Genomic DNA, 8280 nt, shown 5'->3' on the forward strand with positions numbered 1-8280 from the left:
AAAAGGCTAGATAACTACAGCAAAATCTGTCACTCTCACTGCACAGTCAGCGGAGAGAATGAGGTATCTCCAGAGGACAATCAGTGTGCCAAGACTTCAGTCCTGCTGTTGCTGATGACAAATGTCTCTCAGCTGCCTCAGGTGCAACCTATGGTCACTGCTCTGACTTGCTCATACTGTAACTTCCAGGCACCTCAACTGCGGCACACAAACCTACTCCAAATATGTGATCATTAAAAGAAAAGCATATAATTGGAAAGACTGGTAGCCAGAAGGTTGCTGGGTTACTTAGCAAGTAACAAGGTTATTGTTCTGAAGGGCTTGATTCCACAAGTGAATCATCATTGTACTTCTTATCCCCAACGTGCTTTCCTTGTGACAAAATCATAACCAGACCTGATGCGTTAACAGAGAGATTTCCAATTAGAGATTTCATCTCTCATCTTAACTTCTAAGATGTCTTGCTGTTGTTGCTGCTACTGTTGCTATTAGCCCAATTAAGAGAGCTCATTTCAGAACCTTTATTCCCAGATCTGACACTTACCTCCTGCACAGCCCTGAATAAAGCCATAACTACACAGTGATTCAACTACACCAGCCTTAACCCAGGGATTAGAATAATAATCCCACTTTGAAGAGCATGGGATGCATAGATTAAAAGTGGTTTTATAGGAGCAAATTGTTACGTTGTCACTAGCGAAATTTATATTATTGTCTCCAGAATACAAGTCAAATCTCCGTCAGGTTCCTTCTTCTTGTTTATCTTTTAACAAAAGTATAATTTACTAAAGGAATATTTGAAGAGATACATAGGAGAAAGAAATTATGAGACTATGTCTAAGTAAAATGAGTAATCTGTTATACAAATTGTTATCTAGCCTGTGTACAACATGGACTAGATGCCACACAGACTTCAGCTCTAGTGAAACACAGATGAATTCCAATCTTACAAAACCAATTGCAATAATCCATACAAACCCCATTTCCTTTGCTCCTTTCTTCCTTCAATAATGTTTAATAGCTTTCAGTTGCTATTTTATAGCCTCTATCTCTATACTTTTTGAATCTTAAGTATCAATTATGTTCATTTTTATACCATAGATAATAAAATGTTATTGCTATTTTGCAGGTGACTTAAACTATGATTACAGTGCTGTTTAGACTAATCTGTGACTTTCTTGAACAATACTGAACAGTGTCAGCTGCCTTTCACTGTCCCCCTGACTCTACACTAGGCTGCTTCATCTTTCAAGTCTGCACAATGATGTTACCAAAGTTTCCTGGTACTTTTCCTGGAATTGCTTACAGCAACTTGCCCACCAATTGAAAAGATTCCCCAGCTGGCCTTGGGCTGCACAGCTTTGGGTAGGCAGGTGGAGGGTGCTAACCTCATGTTCTTCCTGTGAATTTTAGGCTATATATTCAAATTATTCCATGTTTCTCTCAAGTAATTTTTCCTCATTCTACATTTGGGAAGCAAGCGTGGCTATGGAGCACATTATCACCCCTGTATATTTAAAAGTCTGTCTGAAAGATTGCCTCAATTCCAAAATCTTAACATGCCATCTCTTTAAGCCCCTGGGAGTAAGACTGTCTACACAGAGGTGAGCAGAAAATGGTAGTTATTGTTCTGGGCAGAAGCAATCCCCACAGAAATCCTATTGCTCCCCCAAAGATTACATGGGAATGTCTTTGTCTCTGTGTCCCTATATGGCACCCCTAAGGCCCTTCCCATCTCTTGAAATCAGTAATGCTGCAGTTTGACTTCTTTTGGTAGGGTGACAAACATAAACCTCACTCGACGACTGTGACAGAGCTTTTACGCAAGCAATGTGCCTTATCAACCATGATGATTTGGGGAATTTTCAGCAAATCAGCATTTTTTTCCCAGAAAAAAAACTGGTGGTTTGTTTAACTTTGAAAATATCAACCAGGATGGCAAATTCCAACTAATAAATTGATTAACTATCTTAAGTAGTCTATCATCCTGACATTAAAAAGAAAGTTTATCAGTGATTTGGAGCAGTGTCACAACATCCCTGTCTCTGCAGCAAAACTGCACAGAGTCCAGCTTGAAAGAATTATCAAAAAATCAATACCTCAGTGTGGGACATTTTTTTCCTGGAGATCAAAGATATTTTAAAATGCTTCCTGGTTTGTCATAATAGATTAATTACACGTGGTGCTTGCCTTCTCTGGTAATCTGTACCTTTTAAAATATTTGCCTGATCGATATTCATCAAGATGTATCTCTTTTAAGTTGCTTACCACTGCTGAAACACAAATCATTGAAATAACTCTAAGAAAAATGCTGTACATACACAGGAGTAGAAATTACATAGATAACAAGCTACCATGTTGTTGAATTTGGAAGCATTTGTTGGTGTAAGGTACTTTTAACTTTACGTGGATATCAGATATAACCTATTTTCTCTTTACCTGTCTACTGTATATCTTTTTGAGGTGACTGTAACTGTATTTCATTGATCTTTACCATGTGTAATCACTGGCACAGTTCCATAGCTGTGAGCTGGTCTCAAGGCTGTGGAGGATGTTTGCTCACATAATCTGCCCATGACAGGGTCTTCCCACTGAACTGAAAACCTTGCACCCTGATTAATGATCATCCTCACTGCTGAATAACATAAGCCATGATCTGATAATTGGGTTCTAAATTAAACAGCCCAACCCCGCAAAGCACCTCTGCCATTACTCCTGTAAGCAGGCTTAGTCAAATGGATAAAGATTTGCAGGACTGGTCTTCTGGCTCTGACCTGGGATAAGTCACTCTCAGGGACAACTGTGGGAAGACTGACAAGAAATAAGATCTTCCACTTCCAGTATCAACTTTGGCATAATCCAACCACTGGGAGCTGGCTCTTGAACCCCAGCTCTGAGCTGGGTGGGGGACCCTGGGAACCTCAGAGGGAAGCCATAGGAGCCCACTGCAGCTTAGCAGCATCTAAGTAATCCAAAGGAGACAGCAAGGTGTGCCCCAAGCCTCTCTTACACACCTACTTCCAACATACAGCTCACGACCTGTCCTGTCTCCACATCAGTATAATGAAGAGAGTTGGAAACCTAATGTATGCAGCAGCAGAGGAGGAAATCTAAAGAAGGGAATCCATCAATTCATGTTTCACACTTCAAATAGTAAAAAGCATTACACAGGGCTTATAGGGAATGTTGATTCCAGATTTCAGTTAGAAAGAAAATGCAAATCAATTGTGACATACAGCAGAATAAACTAATTTAATTGGTATGGAACTCACAAAATACGGTTCTTCTTCAAGGCTTCTGACATGCCTGATTGCCCCATCTTTAATGTTTTGGCTCAATTATTTAGTAAAAAAGGATGTTATTCATTAACAGAATGGAACAGTTGACTCAAGTCTGCCATTCATCATGGTTTTTATCATACTGCTCTATTATTGCTGGTGCATGATTTCTCTTGCAGAATTATTGCAGAGATAATTTTTAACAGTGTTGGCAGTGGGATGATATTCAGGCAAAGGAACTTCCTAACTCAGTAAAAATTAAGGTTAGTTTTGACAGATTACTATTCAAAACATTAACCAAATCCCTTAGACAATTAATTACTGCAATATTTCTCTGAAACATTTTATTGATACTTTGTCATTTACCTGTTATCATTGCCTGTTGCCTTATTTTCCTTCCTCCTCTTATACTTCTAGAATTACAACTATCTTTTCTTCCAATTGCTGTGTTTATTTCATTCTCAGTTTATTTCTACATCATAGCTCAGTCAATTAAATGTATGTGGCTTAGAAAGATTGTTACCCACACCCATATTTTTAATTCCCTCAGGAGAAAAAAAACAAACATGTTTTTTGACTCTTAGCTCTGACTTTATTCATTGTAGTAGTGAAATGACTTTCAAAAAACAGATCTTTGTTTTAGCATTCCATAATGTAAATTGTTTATTCTTTCCATTCACAGTTGAATGCATCATATGTTACAGACGCCTTCAGAGATGAAATTTGCTGTGAAATTAAGTTATCTGTTACCTGGAATATCTTTCCAATGTAAACTAATCCTCTGTGGTAGTTCAGAGGTTACATTTATACCTTGCACCCAAACCAGCTCTAAAACAAGTCTGGACAAGTACCAGAAGCGGTGTCTTGGTGCTACCAGTCATGTATTCTGCTTTGGATACCTGCATTATCTTTCAGTGTCTTTCCATGTTCTCCTCCAGTGACTTCAGTAGACTCTGTTTAACACTCTCCATGAGTGTGATCAGCAGAAGCAAGGGATAGCTAACAAGAGGAAGGCTGGATTGAAGGACCTTTGTAGCGCTGTGATAACCACCCACCACCTTGGCTTTTGTTGGTGTCAGTAATTCAGATTGATGCCAAGTAATTAAGCTGCTGTGAAATAGCGTCCTGGAGTACCTTTTGTGTCACCCACCTCCCTCATTGTTGCACTGAGCATTTATTGTATAGACCGCAAGGCTTCACCTTGGTGGGTTGTGCTGAAGAGATCAGAGCCTAATGCATAACTAAAACCCCATTCACTGGCTCAGACTCCAAGTCATGTTAGAAAGGACGTTGCCCTCATCCCCAGTCAAAAGCAGGTTGCTCTCAAAAGTTAGCAGCAGTAAAAGAGGTAACTCACCCACTGCGAGAGCATGGAGAGACTTGGTTTGTCACAATGGGCTCTCAACACTGGCAGAACGAGCACCACTCTATAGTGAGACAACTGAAGACACATAACCTGTCTATACTCTCTGTTTCTCAGATTTTTCTAATGGGAAGCAATTTCCCCCCCACCCCCTTTTAATGAGAACAGTGGGGGTTTATCACATAATGACCACTTGGAGCAAAAGAGTAAAGTAAGAGAGAAACAATGTCTGAAACTGTTTAGAAAATTCAAACTCAGAAGCCACCATGACATATAATTCATGGTTAGAACCTGACCCCACCACCTTGAAGGTAGCAAATACATCCAGCAGCACACTGCCATTTCACAGGCACTCTACCAGAAGGGAACATGCAAAAGAAGCAGCCTAGTGAATCACCTATAGGCAGCACACCCTGATGTCTTTGTAAGTTCTTCACCTTTCTTATTTGTGTCATACACATGATTGGTTTGCAATGTATATGCTTTTCACAGTCACTACTCAAAGCAGTGCCATCTCTCCTGCACTAATTACTTGCTCAATATACATCTTTTAAACATCATTGCATGTTAACTTTTCATCAGCTAAGGAGTTTAAAAGCAGTACCTCAAGAGGTTAAGACAGTGTAGCACAACCCCAAAAGCTGCATATTAAATGATTTCAGGAACAAGTATGCTTTGAAAGAACACAAAGTGTATAAAAGAAAAGCAGACTATTTGATGGTTAAAGAACTACAGCAGATTCTTATTTTTGCAGCTTAATTAATAACAGGCTCTGGGTTTTCTCAAGAAATACAAGGAATGGCAGTCATACTCTGTGGAAGTCACCTGTGTAATTATTTCTGGCATCTATTACATTTTCCATTATAACTTTCATATTCTCTCAAACCATTTTTTCTATGCTAAGGGCATCTTTCCTTTTCTAACTGGCTGCAATTTCACAGCAGGATGCATTTAGCAGATGAGAGACTAATTTTATATTCTCTAAATTGTCGTATTTACTGGGAGCACCATGAAGTGACCACTACGATACCTGGAACCTCATTCTCAATTACAGTGTGTCCTACATTGATTTAAAAATTGATTCCAGTAAAGCTGGCAGCTAAATGACAACTCCAATTAACTGATATGTTTCAAATTACATAAGATACCTGAAGAAAATAGGTCCAAATTTGAGGCAGACATTGGAGGACACTAATCATTCCATTATGAATAGAAATCGTTCTAATAAAATATATCATAGGTTTCAGGATCAAAGCCACAGAATAAATTATAGTGTAAATTAGTTCCCCAGTTTGCTGTCACTCACAGGAAGTAGAAGATTTTTTAATAAATGCTAAAGACATTGGAGACCCAGGAGGCATTTAAGTTACTGTTTGAGTGCATACTGTTTAGACTGTTTAATACTTTTACAGAATTATATTTTTGTTGATTCAGGTTCCTCAGTCCTTTGCCTCTGGCAGAAGGAAGAGTTCTGGTTTTTTTCAGCAAAAATTCCCTACTCACCCTCCTGTGCATTCATATTTGTAGGTCATCTCTCCATCTCTCCATGCCCACCAAGGATGTCCTGGTGAAATCAAGGTAATTAAGCAGGAGAAATTTCCATTATCACTAAAGGCCTAAACATTTCCCCTAATGAGAAGAGGTTACCTTGCAACTATTCTGAAGTCTTATGCTCATCTAATTGCCACTGAGGATGAAGAGGTGATCCCTGAGGCAGAACCAATGGAAAACAGTCCCTGTAAAAATCAAGGGACATGCCATAAAAAATTGTTTTTCACTTCCTTATGCCACCGACCACGTCCAAAGTTGGTTCATCTCTCCTTCCTTGGACAACCTGTGCAGAAACAGAGGAAGCGTAAACTTGAGTTATCAGGACAGCCGGTCTGATGAAGGCTAACCTGTTTTGGTTACCAGCCATGCTTCTAAGTCTTCGCTCTAGACAGCAACAAATTTTGTGAGTGAGAGACTATGAAACAAAGCAAAAATAATTTAATTATTCTATTTTACCTTATTTTTAAAGTGAATGGGCATCAATGTTTTTAGTTGTTTATTGGATATACTTATGTGAGCTTGTGTGTGTATTTATGGAAGCTATGATTCTAATAGTTTCTCAAAACTAAAAACCAACCGATAATGGAAGAAGTCAATTGGTACTTCAGGCATAAAATGTTGTATTATTGTGTTAATATTGTTATTATGTATAATTTACCAATACCTCTATTGAAAGCCTTTGTGTAATTATAAGAAGGGAGAGAAGAATAAAATCAAGCACAGTAATAACTGAGAGGAATGTAAATTAAGGTGGAAACGGAAATATGGAATCATTACAAGCACTCTGGAACTGCCTAAAGACAAACAAGGAGACTGCACTGCTTGCTGTAGAAAGCAGAATAAATGTTAAGGTCCTTGAATAAATACATTAAAAGGACATTGGTGTCCTTTACCACCCAGGTCAACACAGATGTGCCGCACTGACTACGTTAATATTCTTAGACAAAAAGGGATCAGTCCTCTGCTTAAATTTTCCCAAAAGAAAACCACTACCAACCTTACAATTTGGAATTACTCTATTACATCAAGATTAGAGCATTAGAGATGATTGATTTAATTTTATTGCGACCTTGACTTAAATACTGTGGTTTTCTGTCTTTAATTAGCTGGGTAAAATTGCAGGATAGAGTGTAATAATGGTTTGCTTAGATGTGTTTTTGCTTGCTCATCTTCTCAACAAATTCATATAAAGCAGATAGTTTAACCCATCAAATTATATCAGACAGCACCAAGGGCATAACTAGCCACAGGTAAGAAATTTGCAAGTTACACTGCTCTGTTTCCAAATCAAGACACGAGTCCTTTCCATTCCCTGGATAACTTATGAAATGGATTGTGCTTATGGCAAATAACAACTGGCAGAGGAGATTATACTTTTGAATTGAACTTAATTTTGCCTTTTTCTGGGGGGGGTTCTGGGAGGGTGGGTGTATAACTGTTATTCTTAGTATTGTCTCAGTGCAGTTTCTTGTTGAACACCAAAAAGCTTTAACTACTTGTGTAGTACTGTATCTTTCACTATGCTCATCTATCTACAGAAGGAATGTCGCACACTCATGATGAGAAAATTCCTGGCAGCTACGATCATATGAAGCAGAACTAGACAACACGCCAGCCAGGCCTGCCAAGAAAAATTCATGCAAATGGCTCCTCTAGAAATTTAGTGCCACAAATATCTCCCCCATCCCTCTACCCTTCTGCATCTGGCCCTCACTGTGCTGCTTCTTGCCTTCAGTAAAGGCAACTGGCAAACTTCGGTGGCTTTTCATGCAAGCCCTCACTGAGGCGGTACTGAGCTCTCACTGTTGATTGTACAGAGCTATGGTTTAGTGCCACTGGTTAGCACTTAGTTAATGGGGAGACAAGTCATAACATACTGATGCAGCAATCTGTCATCACAGGAGGTTTAAAATAAAGCTGCTTGGAAATTGTGGTGGAAAATGTTAATTCATTAAACCAGGAGACCTCATTCAAAGCATCTCAGGCACAGCAAAACAGAAAAAAAACAGTCCCAAATCTTCACTTTTTCTGAGACACGAAGCACATTTCTGTCCCTTATTTTATGTCTATGACTTGTCTGAAGGTAAG

General features: G+C 38.8%; 1 long non-coding RNA gene across 1 annotated transcript; it reads left to right on the top strand.

The window, feature by feature from the left end:
• The first annotated feature begins 5037 nt into the window (after positions 1-5037).
• Positions 5038-7757, top strand: LOC142054139 (uncharacterized). Its single transcript, XR_012659432.1, has 3 exons — positions 5038-5065; positions 6169-6219; positions 7731-7757. It is a non-coding gene; the product is annotated as an uncharacterized LOC142054139 (long non-coding RNA).
• The last annotated feature ends 523 nt before the right edge of the window (positions 7758-8280 follow it).

The sequence above is a fragment of the Phalacrocorax aristotelis genome, chromosome 3, assembly GCF_949628215.1.
Source record: "Phalacrocorax aristotelis chromosome 3, bGulAri2.1, whole genome shotgun sequence".
In the NCBI taxonomy this organism is placed as follows: domain Eukaryota; kingdom Metazoa; phylum Chordata; class Aves; order Suliformes; family Phalacrocoracidae; genus Phalacrocorax; species Phalacrocorax aristotelis.